The sequence below is a fragment of the Mustela erminea genome, chromosome 4 (assembly GCF_009829155.1).
Source record: "Mustela erminea isolate mMusErm1 chromosome 4, mMusErm1.Pri, whole genome shotgun sequence".
Lineage (NCBI taxonomy): Eukaryota > Metazoa > Chordata > Mammalia > Carnivora > Mustelidae > Mustela > Mustela erminea.
The window spans coordinates 117,603,052-117,617,684 of record NC_045617.1 but is presented as its reverse complement, the minus strand read 5'-3'; the positions used below and the strand labels follow the sequence as shown (position 1 = coordinate 117,617,684).

At 43.2% G+C, this 14,633-nt stretch overlaps 1 protein-coding gene across 3 annotated transcripts in view; it reads left to right on the top strand.

Annotated features, from left to right (window-relative positions):
* Positions 1–12,192: 12,192 nt before the first annotated feature.
* PPARD (peroxisome proliferator activated receptor delta) overlaps positions 12,193–14,633 on the top strand; it is an 82,091-nt gene continuing 79,650 nt past the window's right edge. For all 3 annotated transcript variants that reach the window (XM_032340539.1, XM_032340537.1, XM_032340538.1), the window contains exon 1: positions 12,193–12,345. The gene's annotated coding sequence lies outside the window, so the exon portion shown is untranslated. The remainder of the gene's footprint in view (positions 12,346–14,633) is intronic.

Below are 14,633 nucleotides of genomic sequence, written 5' to 3'. Positions count from 1 at the left end.
GCTTGGAATTCTCTCTCCCTTGGCTCCCCTGCTCATGCTCTCTCTCTCAAAATAAATAAATAAATCCTTAAAAAATACATTTCCAATGTATCGTTTGTGTTTATGCATAATATTTATAAAAATCAGAGCATTTATGTTATTTTGATCAATTGTATGTTACTAATTTCGTAATGGTCACTCAAACCAGAAACAAATTTCTCATTTAGAGTTTTATAGTTACTGGGGCCTCTGGGTGGCTCAGTTGGTTAAGCATCTGCCTTCAGCTCAGGTCATGATCTCAGGGTCCTGGGATCAAATCCCACATCAGGCTCTCTGCTCAGCGGGAAGCCTGCTTCTCCCTCTCCCACCTCTCCTGCTGTGTTCCCTCTCTTACGGTCTCTCTCTGTCAAATAAACAAATACAATCTTTAAAAAAAAAAGTTTTATAGTTACATGAAACTTAAAATTTTTTTAAATTTTGGGGCACCTGGGTAGCTCAGACTGTTGAGTGTCTGCCTTAGGCTCAGATCATGATCTCAGGGTCCAGGGATAGAGGGCCCCCCCCTAGTGAATGAGCCCCCAGGGTTGGGCTCCCTGCTTAGTAGGGAGCCTGCTTCTCCCTCTCTCTCTGCCCTCCCACTCATGTTCTTTCTCTATAATAAATAAAATCTATTTTTTTTTAGATTTTATTTATTCATTTGACAGACAGAGATCACAAGTAGGCAGAGAGGCAGGCAGAGAGAGAGCACGAAGCAGGCTCCCTGCTGAGCAGAGAGCCTGATGCGGGTCTCGATCCCAGGATCCTGAGATCATTACCGGAGCTGAAGGCAGAGGCTTTAACCCACTGAGCCACCCAGGCATCCTTAATATCTATTTTTTAAAAAATTTCAATGTATAGACATATTTTGGTTGCAGAGGTGTACAATATGGTAATCAATAAAACACTTAAGCAAAAAAAAATACGTTACATTGATCAGATTTTTGAGGGGAAAATTGAATGGAAATGCAAGTAGAAGAAGAGAAAGAGACAATGTAATATTTTCTATTGATAAAGAAGAGCTTATTCATGTATTTTTAAGATGGGTGATGGTAAGCGTCACATCTCTATGGGATTTGGGTCTTATTCAATATAATTGAAAGGGTAGTAATGCAGTTTTATGTGAAAATGTCAATATTTATAGAATAGTAGAAATGACATCCATTCTCTATGTTTTAAGTTTTCCAACTAATGGTGAAAAATATCAGATGTCACCTTAAAAATGTGCAAGGAGCTTCATAGTTATATGTTCTTTGGGGAATAGAGAGGCAAAAAAATTTGAAGACTACTTCCATGAAGGTAGAAAGGACTAGGAAGGTAGAATGAGGCCTGGTTAGAGACATTCTTGGAAACTAGGTAGAGTTTAGACTTGAAGTGGCAAGCCAACCCTTAAGCTTCAGGGTCAATGGGTCCATTCCAGAATTTTGAATATTCTATGACTGGCCACAGGGAGGTGTTGGTGGTTGAGGTATGAGATATTGAAAAACAGGTCAGCCTGATGCCTGAATACCATCTACATTGGAACTGGCACAAAAGGCTCTCAATCGTGAGGGATGGAACTGGTGGGGGGGGGCAGGAGAAGTTATTTTCCAGTCTTTAATTCCAGGATTAGAAAGTAAGTCCTCTGCCCTTTCCAACATCCCGGAAAAAGGGGAACGTAACCAATCTTGGATGCCCTCAGATTTCCTCATAAGCTCTGGAGACCACGTAGACAGCACAGCCACGGCGGGCTCAAGTCATCCCTGTAGGGCTTCTGTTTGAGGAAGAGTGAAGAGGTAGCGCAGTTAGTCGGAGGGCAATAGCCTAGTTGCAGATTGTGGCCAGGATCCATAAAAAGCCTCCTCCTCCAGTACATGTGTACATCAGGCTCCCTGTTCAGTGGGGAGTCTGCTTCTCCATCTCCCTCTGTGATCTCTTTCCCTCTCACTCTCTCTCAAATAAAACAAAACAAAACAAAACAAAACAAAACAAAACAAAACAAAAACCTTAAAAAAAATGAAGATTCAAGAAACAAAAACTGACTGGCTTAAGTTAAAAAAAAAAAAAAGATTTTATTAATAGCATATAGAAGTGTTCCTGAAGTAATTGGGAGGATGAGCGAAAGACAGTTCAGAGGCTGTCTGGTCAGGAAGGATACCTCAAAAGATGGCATACAACAGTCCTTATGAATACACCCCAGCTGCTTCATCTGGGTACAGATGCCACTGATTCCATGGCTGATATCGTGCTACACTTAAAATTGCTGCTTCTTACAGCAAGAGATTGGGTGGACCTGCAGCTCTGCCACTTACCCAAGTGGATTCTTTGTGCTTCCCAGGTTTTCCTTTCCCCAGGTTCTGGTGGAGCCTTTTGTATGGAGATGCCCTAGCTGAAAAGGGGGCCAGAATTAAATCCCTGGCATTGTGGAGCTTCCACAGTGGAGGAAGAGTCCACAGTGGGATATTCCCCAAATATAGGAAAGTGATTCAGAAGTGAGGTGCCAGAAAAACCAAGAAGGCTTGAAGAGAATGGATATACACAAAATGGCACATTCTGAGGCTAACTATCCTGTGGCAAAGGGAGCCATCATCGTTTTATATGAGGTACTAGAGATGTTGTAGCTTGAAGAAGGAAGGACACAGGGGAATGGGACCAGCATCAGAAGGTCTCGTCTATGGAAAACAATCTGACTTAGTTTACCTCCAAGGAAGAGGACTGACACTACTGGATAGGCACACTCAATATAAGAAAGATGTTTCCTTTTCATTCTTTAAAAAAAAAAAAAACAAAAAAAAAACCCCACAAAATGGGGAGGAAGCAAGATGGCAGAGGAGTAGGAGACCTAAATTTCATCTGGCCCCAGGAATTCAGCTAGATACTTATCAAACCATTCTCAACATCTACAAACCCAACAGGAGAGAGAAGAGAAGAAGAGCAGCAATTCTAAGAACAGAAAAGCAACCACTTTCGGGAAGGTAGGACTTGTGGAGAAGTGAATCGGAATTGACGGGAAGATAGACCACAGGGGGAGGGCCCGGCTCCCGGCAAGCAGCAGAGCGGTGGAGCACAAAATTGGCACTTTTAGAAGTCTGCTCGCAGAGGGACATCACTCCAGAGGCTAAGTGGGGGTGGAGCCCTCCTGGGGACAGTGTGGTCTCAGGACCTGCGGGGTCACAGAAAGACCAGGCATGTCTGAGTGTGGCAGAGGTGCCAGGTATCAAAGCTGAGGAAGGAGCTCTCAGCTCGGGGTTACCTTAAACCATGATCTGAGGCACAGCTGGGCCACTGTTCTTCAAGCAAGGACCTCACAAGTGGCAGATCTGAAGAGACCCCCTCCTTTCCCCTTCAGAAGAAGTGGCACAGGAGCATGTGACAGGAATCTGCTGGGTTTGGAGACTCCAAACAGGGCCATGCGCCAGAGACAGAAATGCTTGGTCACAGGCTGGGTGAGCTCAGACCAGGGAGACAGGAGGGATTGATGGCTTTTCTCTGAGGGTGCCCTGAGGAGAAGGGCCCCGAGCTCTTGGCTCCTCCGGGCTGGAGGTTGGGAGGCTGCCATCTTCATTCCTGTCCTCCAAAGAGGTACAGAAAGCATTCAGGAACAAAAGCTACTGAGACCAAAACTACGCAGATTACTTAGCTTGGCCCCTGGCAAGGGTGGTACAATTTCACCTCAGGCAAAGACATTTGAGAATCACTGCAACAGCCAACCCCCCAGCAGAAGATCAGCAAGAACATTCAGCCAAGACCAAGTTCACCAATCAATGAGAACTGCGGAACTCCAGAGCTAGAAGAAAGCAACACATAAAATTCATGGGGTTTTTCCCCCACGATCCTTCAATCTTTCAAAGGTGAATTTAAAAAATTTTTTTTCTTATTCTATTTTCTTTAACTTTTCCTCTTTCCTATTTTAACATTTTTAAACTATTTCATCTTATCAATAGCTTTAAAAAAATCTTTTAAAATTTTCATTGTTAGAGTCATATTTTATCCCCTCATTGTATTTAACCTTATTTTTGGTATACATATAGGATTTTTTTCTTTAAAATTTTAGGATACAATTTCTTCTAATAGATCAAAATATACCCTAAAACTAGCACATGGCTTTGTCCTAGTCTCCAGCCTGATCACATTCTCTCCTCTTTTCTTTCTTCTTTTTCCAACCAACTTTTTATCAATTCCTTTTTTAGAATCTTTCTAAATTTTCACCTTTACAGTCATATTCCATCCCTCCATTGTGTTTACCCTTATTTTCATATATATATATATTTTTTTTTTCTTTCTTTCTTTAAAATTTTGGGAATTATTTTCTTCTAAGAGACCAGAATAGACCCAAAATCAAGTGGGTGACTCTGTTAGTCTAATATATATACATATTTTTTTCTTTTTCTTTTTTCTTTTTAAGTTTTTCCCCCCTTTTTTCTCCCCCCACTTTCAGGTCTCTTCTGATTTGGTTAGTGTATATTTTTCTGGGGTCTTTGGTACCCTTTTAGTATTTTGTTCTCTCATTAATCTATTCTTATTTGGATAAAATGACAAGGCAGAAAAGCTCATCACAAAAAAAAGAACAAGAGGCAGTACCAACAGGTAGGGACCTAATCAGTACGGATATTTGTAATAAGTCAGAACTAGAGTTCAGAATGACGATTATCAGGGTGCTAGCTGGGCTCGAAAAAAGCATGGAAGATATTAGAGAATCCTTTTCTGGAAAAATAAAATTCCTTTCTGGAGAGATAAAAGAACTAAAATCTAACCAAGTTGAAATCAAAAAAGCTATTACTGGAGGCTCTTACTGCTAGGATAAATGAGGCAGAAAGAGAGAACTAGTGATATAGAAGACCAAATGATGGAGAATAAAGAAGCTGAGCAAAAAAGAGACAAACAACTACTGGACCATGAGGGGAGAATTTGAGAGATAAGTGATATCATAAGATGAAACAATATTAGAATAATTGGGATCCCAGAAGAAGAAGGGGGGGGCAGAAGGTATATTAGAGCAAATTATAGTAGAGAATTTCCTTAATACGGCAAAGGGAACAAGCATCAAAATCCAGGAGTTACAGAGAACCCCCCCAAAATCAATAAAAATAGGTCCACACCCCATTATTTAATAGCAAAACTTACAAATATTAAGGACAAACAGAAAATCCTGAAAGCAGCTTGGGACAAGAGGTCTATAACATACAATGGTAGAAATATTAGATTGGCAGCAGACCTATCCACAGAGACCTGGCAGGCCAGAAAGGACTGCATGATACATTCAGAACACTAAATGAGAAAAACATGCAGCCAAGAATACTATATCCAGCTAGGCTGTCATTGAAAATAGAAGGAAAGATAAAAAGCTTCCAGGACAAACAAAAGTTAAAAGAATTTGCAAACACCAAATCAGCCATATGGGAAATAATGAAAGGGGTCCTCTAAGCCAAGAGAGAGCCTAAAAGAGACCAGAAAGGAACAGAGACAATATACAGTAAGAGTCACCTTATGGACAATACAATAGTACTAAATTAATATCTTTTAATAGTTACCCTGAATATAAATGGGCTAAATGCCCCAGTCAAATGACACAGGGTATCAGAATGAATAGAAAAACAAGACCCATTGGTATGCTGTCTACAAGAAACTAATTTTAGACCCAAAGACACCTCCAGATTTAAAGTGAGGTGGTAAATGGAAAACCACTTACCATGTTAATGGACATCAAAAGAAAGCTGGGGTGGCAATCATTATATCAGATAAATTAGATTTTTAAGCCAAAGACTATAATAAGACATGAGGAAGGACACTATATCATACTAAAAGGGTCTGTCCAACAAGAAGATCTAACAATTTTTAAATATCTATGCCCCTAATATGGGAACAGCCAAATATATAAACCAATTAATAACAAAATCAAAGAAACACATCAGCAATAATGCAATAATAGTACGGAACTTTAATACCCCCCTCACTGAAATGGATAGATCATCTAAGCAAAAGATTAACAAGGAAATAAAGGCTTTAAATGACACACTGGACCAGATGGACATCACAGATATATTCAGAACACTTCATCCCCAAACAACAGAATACACATTCTTCTCTAGTGCACATGGAATGTTTTCCAGAATAGATCACATCCTGGGTCACAAATAAGGTCTCAACCTGACCTCAAAAAATTGGGATCACTCCCTGCATATTTTCAGACTACAATGCTCTGAAGCTAGAACTCAATCACAAGAGGAAAGTTGGAAAGAAGTCAAATACATGGAGGCTAAAGAGCACCCTACTAAAGAATGAATGGGTCAACCAGGAAATCAAAGAAGAATTAAAAAAACTCATGGAAACAAATGAAAATGAAAACACAATTTTTAAAAATCTTGGGACACAGCAAAGGCAGTCCTGAGAGGAAAGTATATAGCAATACAAGTCTTTCTCAAGAAACAAGAAAGGTCTCAAGTATACAACCTAACCCTGCACCTAAAGGAGCTGGAGAAAGAACAGCAAAGAAAGCCTAAACCCAGCAGAAGAAGAGAAATAATAAAGATCAGAGCAGAAATCAATGAAATAGAAACCAAGAGAACAGTAGAACAGATCAACGAAACATAGAGCTGGTTCTTTTAAAGAATTAATAAGATTGATAAACCTCTGGCCAGATTTATCAAAAAGAAAAGAGAAAGGACCCAGATAAATAAAATCATGAATCAAAGAGGAGAGATCACAACCAACACCAAAGAAATACAAACAATTGGGCGCCTGGGTGGCTCAGTGGGTTGAGCTTCTGCCTTTGGCTCAGGTCATGATCTCAAGGTCCTGGGATCAAGTCCCACGTCCGGCTCTTTGCTCAGCGGGGAGCCTGCTTCCTCCTCTCTGTGCCTTCCTCTCTGCCTACTTGTGATCTCTCTCTATCAAATAAATAAATAAAATCTTAAAAGAAATACAAACAATTATAAGAACATATTATGAGCAACTATATGCCAGCAAATTTGACAATCTGGAAGAAATGGATGCATTCCTAGAGACATATAAACTACCACAACTGGACCAGGAAGAAATAGAACACCTGAACAGACCCATAATCAGTAAGGAGATTGAAGCAGTCATCAAAAATCTCCCAACAAACAAGAGCCCAGGACCAGATGGCTTCCCAGGGGAATTCTACCAAACATTTAAAGAAGAATTAATATCTGTTCCAAAAAATAGAAATGGAAGGAAAACTTCTAAACTCATTTTATGAGGCCAGCATTACCTTGATCCCAAAACCAGACAAAGGCCCCACAAAAAAAAAGGAGAATTATAGACCAATATCCTTGATGAACACAGATGCAAATATTCTCACCAAAATACTAGCCAATAGGATCCAACAGTACATTAAAAGAATTATTCATCATGATCAAGTGGGATTTATTCCTGGGCTGCAAGTTTGGTTCAACATCTGCAAATCAATCAGTGTGATAAAATACATTAATAAAAGAAAGAACAAGAACCACATCATGCTCTCAATAGATGCTGAAAAAGCATTTGACAAAGTGCAGCATCTTTTCCTGGTCAAAATTCTTCAAAGTGTAGGGATAGAGGGTACATACCTCAATACCATCAAAGCCATCTGTGAAAAACTCACAGTGAATATCATTCTCAATGGGGAAAAACTGAGAGCTTTTCCCTTAAGGTCAGGGACACGGCACGGTTGTCCACTCTCACCACTGCTATTCAACATAGTACTAGAATTCCTAGCCTCAGCAGTCAGACCACAAGAAGAAATAAAAGGCATCCAAATTGGCAAAGAAGAAGTCAAACTCTCACTCTTTGCAGATGTTATGATACTTTATGTGGAAAACCCACTTCAAAACTGCTAGAACTCATACAGGAATTTAGGATATAAAATATATATAGGATATAAAATCAATGCACAGAAATCAATTGCATTTCTATACACCAACAGCAAGACAAAGAAAGAGAAATTAAGGAGTTGATCCCATTACAATTGCACCCAAAACCATAAGATACCTAGGAATAAACCTAACAAAAGAGGCAAAGATTTCCATACTCAGAAAACTATAAAGTACTCATGAAAGAAATTGAGGAAGAATCAAAGAAATGGAGAAATGTTCCATGCTCGTGGATTGGAAGAACAAATATTGTGAAAATGTTGGTGCTATCTTAAGCAATCTACATATTTAATGCAATCCCTATCAAAATACCATCTATTTTTTTTTTCAAAGAAATGGAACAAATAATCCTAAAGTTTATACGGAACCAGAAAAGAATCCGAATAGCCAGAGGAAGGTTGAAAAAGAAAGCCAAAGTAGGTGGCATCACAATTCCAGACTTCAAGCTCTATTATAAAGCTGTAATCATCAAGACACTATGGTACTGGCACAAAAACAGACACATAGATCAGTGGAATAGAATAGAGAGCCCAGAAATGGACCCTCAACTCTATGGTCAACTAATCATTAACACAGCAGGAAAGAATGTCCAATGGAAAAAAGACAGTCTCTTCAACAAGTGGTGTTGGGAAAATTGGACAGCCACATGCAGAAGAATGAAACTGGACCATTTCCTTACACCACACACAAAAATAGACTCAAAATGAATGAAGGACCTCAATGTGAGACAAAAATCCATCACAATCCTTGAGGAGAACACAGGCATCCACCTCTTTGACCTCAGCCTCAGCAACTTCTTCTTAGAAACATCACCAAAGGCAAGGGAAGCAAGGGCAAAAATGAACTAGTGGAACTTCATCAAGATCAAAAGCTTTTTGCATGGCAAAGGAAATAGTCAACAAAACCAAAAGACAACTGACAGAATGGGAGAAGATATTCATAAATGACATATCAGATAAAGGGCTAGTATCCAAAATCTATAAAGAATTTATCAAATTCAATACCCAAAGAACAAATAATCCAATCAAGAAATGGGAAGAAGGGGCGCCTGGGTGGCTCAGTGGGTTAAGCCGCTGCCTTCGGCTCAGGTCATGATCTCAGGGTCCTGGGATCGAGTCCCGCATCGGGCTCTCTGCTCAGCAGGGAGCCTGCTTCCCTCTCTCTCTCTCTGCCTGCATCTCCGACTACTTGTGATTTCTCTCTGTCAAATAAATAAATAAAATAATTAAAAAAAAAAAAAGAAAGAAATGGGAAGAAGACATGAACAGACATTTCTGCAAAGAAGACATCCAGATGGCCAACAGACATATGAAAAAGTGCTCCATATCACTCGGCATCAGGGAAATACAAATCAAAACTACAATGAGATACCACCTCACACCAGTCAGAATGGCTAAAATTAACAAGTCAGGAAATGACAGATGTTGGTGAGGATGTGGAGAAAGGGGAACTCTCCTACACTGTTGGTGGGAATGCAAGCTGGTGCAACCACTCTGAAAAACAGTATGAAGGTTCCTCAAAAAGCTGAAAATAGAGCTACCCTATGACTGAGAAATCACACTACTGGGTATTTACCCTAAAGATATAAATGCAGTGATCCAAAGAGGCATGTGCACCTGAATGTTCATAGCAGCAATGTCCACAACAGCCAAACTATGGAAAGAACCGAGATGACCTAGATGACCATGAACTGATGAATGGATAAAGAAGAAGTGGTATATATACACACAATGGAATACTATGCAGCCATCAAAAGAAATGAAATCTTGCCATTTGCAATGACATGGATGGAACTAGGAGGTATTATGCTGAGTGAAATAAGTCAATCAGAGAAAGACAATTATCATATGATCTCCCTGATATGAGGAATTTGAGAGGCAAAGTGAGGGGTTTGGGGTGTAGGGGAGGAAAAAATGAAAAATGGGATCGAGACGGAGACAAACCACAAGAGACTCTTAATCTCATGAAGCAAACTTACGGTTGCTGGTCGGTGGCAGGGGTAGGGAAAGGGTGGTTGGGTTATGGACATTGGGGAGGGTATGTGCTATGGTAAGTGCTGTGAAATGTGTAAACTTGATGATTCACAGACCTGTAGCCCTGGGGCAAGTAATACGTTATATGTTAACAACAACAAAAACCCAACCATGTTTGCATTATGAAAAAGACATGCTCAGAATAAAAACGTGGAAAGATAGTAACTCCTAGAAACACAACCCAAAGACAACTGCTGACAAGATATTGTGTTTCCTTTCAATTTTTTTGAATATTTTATTTATTATGTATTTGACAGAAAGAGACACAGAGAGAGAGAGAGGAACACAAGCAAGGGGAGTGGGAGAGGGAGAAGCAGACTCCCAGCTGAGCAGGGAGCCCAATGTGGGGCTCGATCCCAGGACCCTGGGATCATGAACCCAGTCCAAGGCAGATGCTTAACGACTGAGCCACCCAGGTGCCCCTCCTCTCAGTTTTTTCTATCCTTTTTTTGTTTCCCAAACAGTATACATAGCTATACATGCTATTTATATCTCATCAGATTTTGCCTTTTCCCACTAATATCATATGATATCATTCCTTCCCCCCACCCTTATTTTTTTTTTACCAACTTTGCAGAGCATACTATTCCATCAGGAGCATACAACATTATTTGCTAAACATTTCTCTGTTGTTGACAATGACCTTAGCCCCCAGGTTTTTGTTTTTTAAATAATATTGCAATGAGCAATGGAATTATGTGGCCTCAATATTAAATGCATACTAATTAAATATATTATTCTCTTTCTATATATCTTTTAAATATAAGTATGAAATGAGGTGGAAAATGTAGTATCTTGAGAACACTCCCAGAATTTCTCTTAGGAAGGGAGCTATTTTTATTAGGAGAAATAAGACTCTTAGTGGTACAAAGGAAGATCTTTAGGGCACGAGTGTTAGCGGGAACCCTAGCAATGAAGAGTAGGGTTAAGTTGTATCTATCTGCCTGGAAATCAGGAAGAATTTCTCCAGAGAGGGTGGGATAGAGGAGAGAATGGTTCGGCAGGGAGGGGAGGTAGTGATCTGGGAGAAGGCAAGACCCTAAGCAGTGAAGGGCCAGTTAGAAAACCTCAAAAGCATTGTTCAGAAAAGACTCTAAAGAATGTCTGGTGTGTGAGCCTCAACTGTTTGCAATGCATCATGGGACCCTGCTGCGGGGCTCAGAGCATCAGAATGTCTTCTCTACCCATGAATGTTTTGTGTGGGAAGATACGTGGGCAGTCCTCAGGAAGGGCTGAGCTTCATCTCTGCATTTTTGAACCGTGGCACTACAACAGCCTGGCAGAAACAAAGCCTGAAGGCATTGAGATTTAGAACACAAATCCCCAGAAACTGGCAGAAATCTAGGGAAGGCTTTGACCTCCATGATTCACTCTTACTTCAGTCGCAAAGGGCGAGGAGGTTGACGTCTGAATGCACATTACAAAGTAATGCACATTTATATCAAAAAGTACAAAAGAGAGAGAGAAGCAGGAAAAAAAAATCACTCAGGGTTCTATCATCCAGATATCTGAGGGTGTGGCTGGAGGAATGGATTTGAGAGGGAAGGGGTAACCTCAAGTTTAAGGGTGGTGTTGAGAAGGGAGTTACACATTGCTGGTATACCTATGAATCGAGTTTTGTTGGTCACTAGATGACAAACCCAACTTCTCCCATACTGCCTACTAGCTGCTAGGTATCTTTTCACAGTATATCTGAAGGCACAGGTTTGGGATAACAGGACTCTTCCAGGTCTCAAAAAACTAGTTTAGGAAGCAAGAGCAGAATTTGCTACAACAGTAAGGAGAATTCTCCCAGTTTAGCTGGATATTCAGGAAGATAGGTAAAAACTCCATAACCATAAATTTCTAGTTGCAGAAGCCTGTAGAGAGAGAAAACCCTTTCATTAAAATTTCAGGCAGCATTGACTCCTTCAGCGTGGTCTGGAGACCCAGGTTCTAACCTCGGCGTTGCTTCTAACTGCAAGTCACTCACCTTCTCTGGGACTGTTTCTTCACTGCAAGGACGTGGAGGCTGTATTAGGCTGTATTAGACGCCCTCTAAATTCCTTTCCAGCTTTAAATTCCCTTTTGTGATACTTGCTGGACTTGTTTTACTGGCCCTGGAACATCCCCTCCTGCTCCTCCTTCAGCCGCCGCGCCCGCATCCCGCACCAGAGGGCGCTGCAAGCGGGCCCTGCGGAGCGTGCGGTGGGCGGAGTGCAGAATCAGAGGAGTCTCCAGGAGGCTCTGTGATTGGCTCCGGTCGGGGCGGAAGGGGGCGTGGAGAGAATGGAGGGGGCTGAGGTGCGCGGTGACGTCAGGATAGTGGGGGCGGGTCCGGGCCGCGCAGCGTGTGACGCCGCGGCCGCCGCGGAGCTGGGGATTAATGGGAAAAGTTTTGGCAGGCTTCGGAGGTTCCTGCGGAGCCTGCGGGACGGCAGCGGCGGCCCGCGAGACGGCCAGAACAGGTCAGCCCGGGTCGGGGGAAGCAGTAGGCGGGCGGCAGAAGGAGGCGGCTGGCCCGGGCTGAGGCGGCCCGCGGGGCCGGGGCGCGAGGCCCGGCGGGGAGTGGAATGAGGGGACCGGCAGGGGTCCGCGGCGGAGCAGCTGCGGCTTCCCGACACCTCGGCCCCGGCCGGTCCGCGGTGGTTTGTGGGTCTCCTGGCGCCCCGCCGCCCTTGAGCCCCCGGCCTTTGGAACCCCATCACTGAGCCCGAACCGCGGGCCTCCCCCACCCTACTCTATGCCCCCTCTTGGGCCTAGTGGCTCCGTCTCCTCCCACTTCTGTGGCCGAGACCCGAGAGCCGGGTCTAAGGCTCGGGGTCCTCTCTCGTTCCCTACTGTTGTCTCTGACCTCTTCCTTCATCGCTTCCCTGGTGTCTCCAAATCCATTGCCCCCTCTACCCAGGGTCTCCTTGGGGGAATCTTCTCTGTCCCTCTCCTTACCTCTTGCCTTCGTCCTCCCACCCTTGACCGGTCTTTGCTCTCTTTTTCCGTCCCTGTCCCTTCCTCCCCCCATTGCCTGGCCCTTCTCAGCATTACGGCTTCCGGTCATCTTTGCGGTGTTATTAGGCTTTTTCTGTACTTTGCCAGCAATCTCTGTCTACCTAAGCCCCTTCTACCCTGGCTACCCTCAGAGGCCCAATTTTTGCCTCTCTCTCTAATTTCCTGTCAGCTGCCTCTCATTCCCTTCCAGTCCCTTACCTCTATTTCAGGGAGGAGCATTAGCTCCACACACTACTCTGCTTTCCCTTAATTTGCTGCTGAGATACCCCTGGCGGGGTGAGGGGGTGTGGGGGGTGGGGGGGGTGTCCAGCCCCTGATTAGAGTAAGAGCTGAGGTAAGTAGCAGGCATGTCTGTGTGGGAGCATTTACTCGGGTGTTGCATCAGGGATGGTGTCCAGTTTGTAGACCATTCTAATCTCAGCTTTAATACTTCCCCTTTATGGGTCTGTTGACTTCCAGGAACCCTTGGGGAGAGAGCAGCCGCTGACTTGGGTGTGTGCCAGGGGTAGCTGGAGGCCTCATCCAACTCTTTTCCCCTTCCAGGAAACAGGGCTCTCTGTCTTTCCACTCTGGATGTACCAAGCACAGTTACACCATGATACTCCAGATTATCTCTGGCCTCACTCCCACCCTTCACCCTTTGCGCCATCCCCCAAAGCTAAGAGGAGTCTCCAGTAGTTGTGTCCCAAAGAATCCCGTAACCTTTTTCCTCTGTACTGGCTCCAAGACATTTTTTTTCTACTTGAGTTTTGAAATAGATTGCTAGCCTGATAGCCCTGGGGCCAGCAGGCATCTGTCCCATTTGTTACTGGTCACCTGAATCAGTTTCTGATTTTCACTCGTGTATCTCTAATCCACTGAACGTTAGGGCCTCTGATGAGTAGGTTCTCTTGAAGGTTCTTCTCCCTCCCGTTTTCCTTGAGAGCTTAATTTCCTGTGAATCCAGGAGGAAGGCTGACCCCTAAGTTCTGGTCCCTTTGCCCTGTCAGGTGGATATCTGCCTGGGGAGTTGGTGGGGCTGCATTAGATGGATGGTGTCATTGTTTCTGGCCACTCACAGAGATATCTTCTCTGGGGCCAGAAAGCCCACCACCTTCCTGGTGTGTCTGGGGGTTTAACCTTCTTGTCAGGCAGAAAGTTCTTTTCAGATGCCTTCAATTTGAGCTCCTTTATTTGGCATTGGTCCCTGGAGAGATTTTTAGGAAATAACATTATCCTGTTTCTGGCCAAACTGATTTTGGAGGATTCTGAAAGCATGACCCACTCTCACATTTAGAAGTGAAGCCCTGTTTCACCTGGCTCCGGGTTTCTAGGTCTCCTCTTTTGAGGATCGTGCTGTCTTTGAGCCAGAATTGGACACAGAATTGGCAACCTTCAGGAGCTGTGGTGGAGAGCCAAGTGAGCCAGCTTAGACCAGACTTAAAAGTTTGGAAGCCTTCTTGTGTACTGACCCTTTTCTGTGAAAGGAATAGGACTGTGGATGTCTGAGCCTCTCCCCTCTCCATTGACCCCTGAGTCCTTCCCTGAGCAGTGCCTGGGTGGGATTTGGATAGAATGGACCAAAAGGGGTCCCTTGTTCTTACATAAAGCATCCCTCCAGAGTTATAGTGCGTTGTTCTGATGAAGGTGAAGTCATGTGTTTGGCAGTAAGTTAGTCCAGTCTGACTCCCAAGGACTTTACCTGACTCTTTCGAGAGGTTTTCTGCTCCTCTGTCTTTGCTTACCCATTAGTACTCTCCACTGAGGCAGC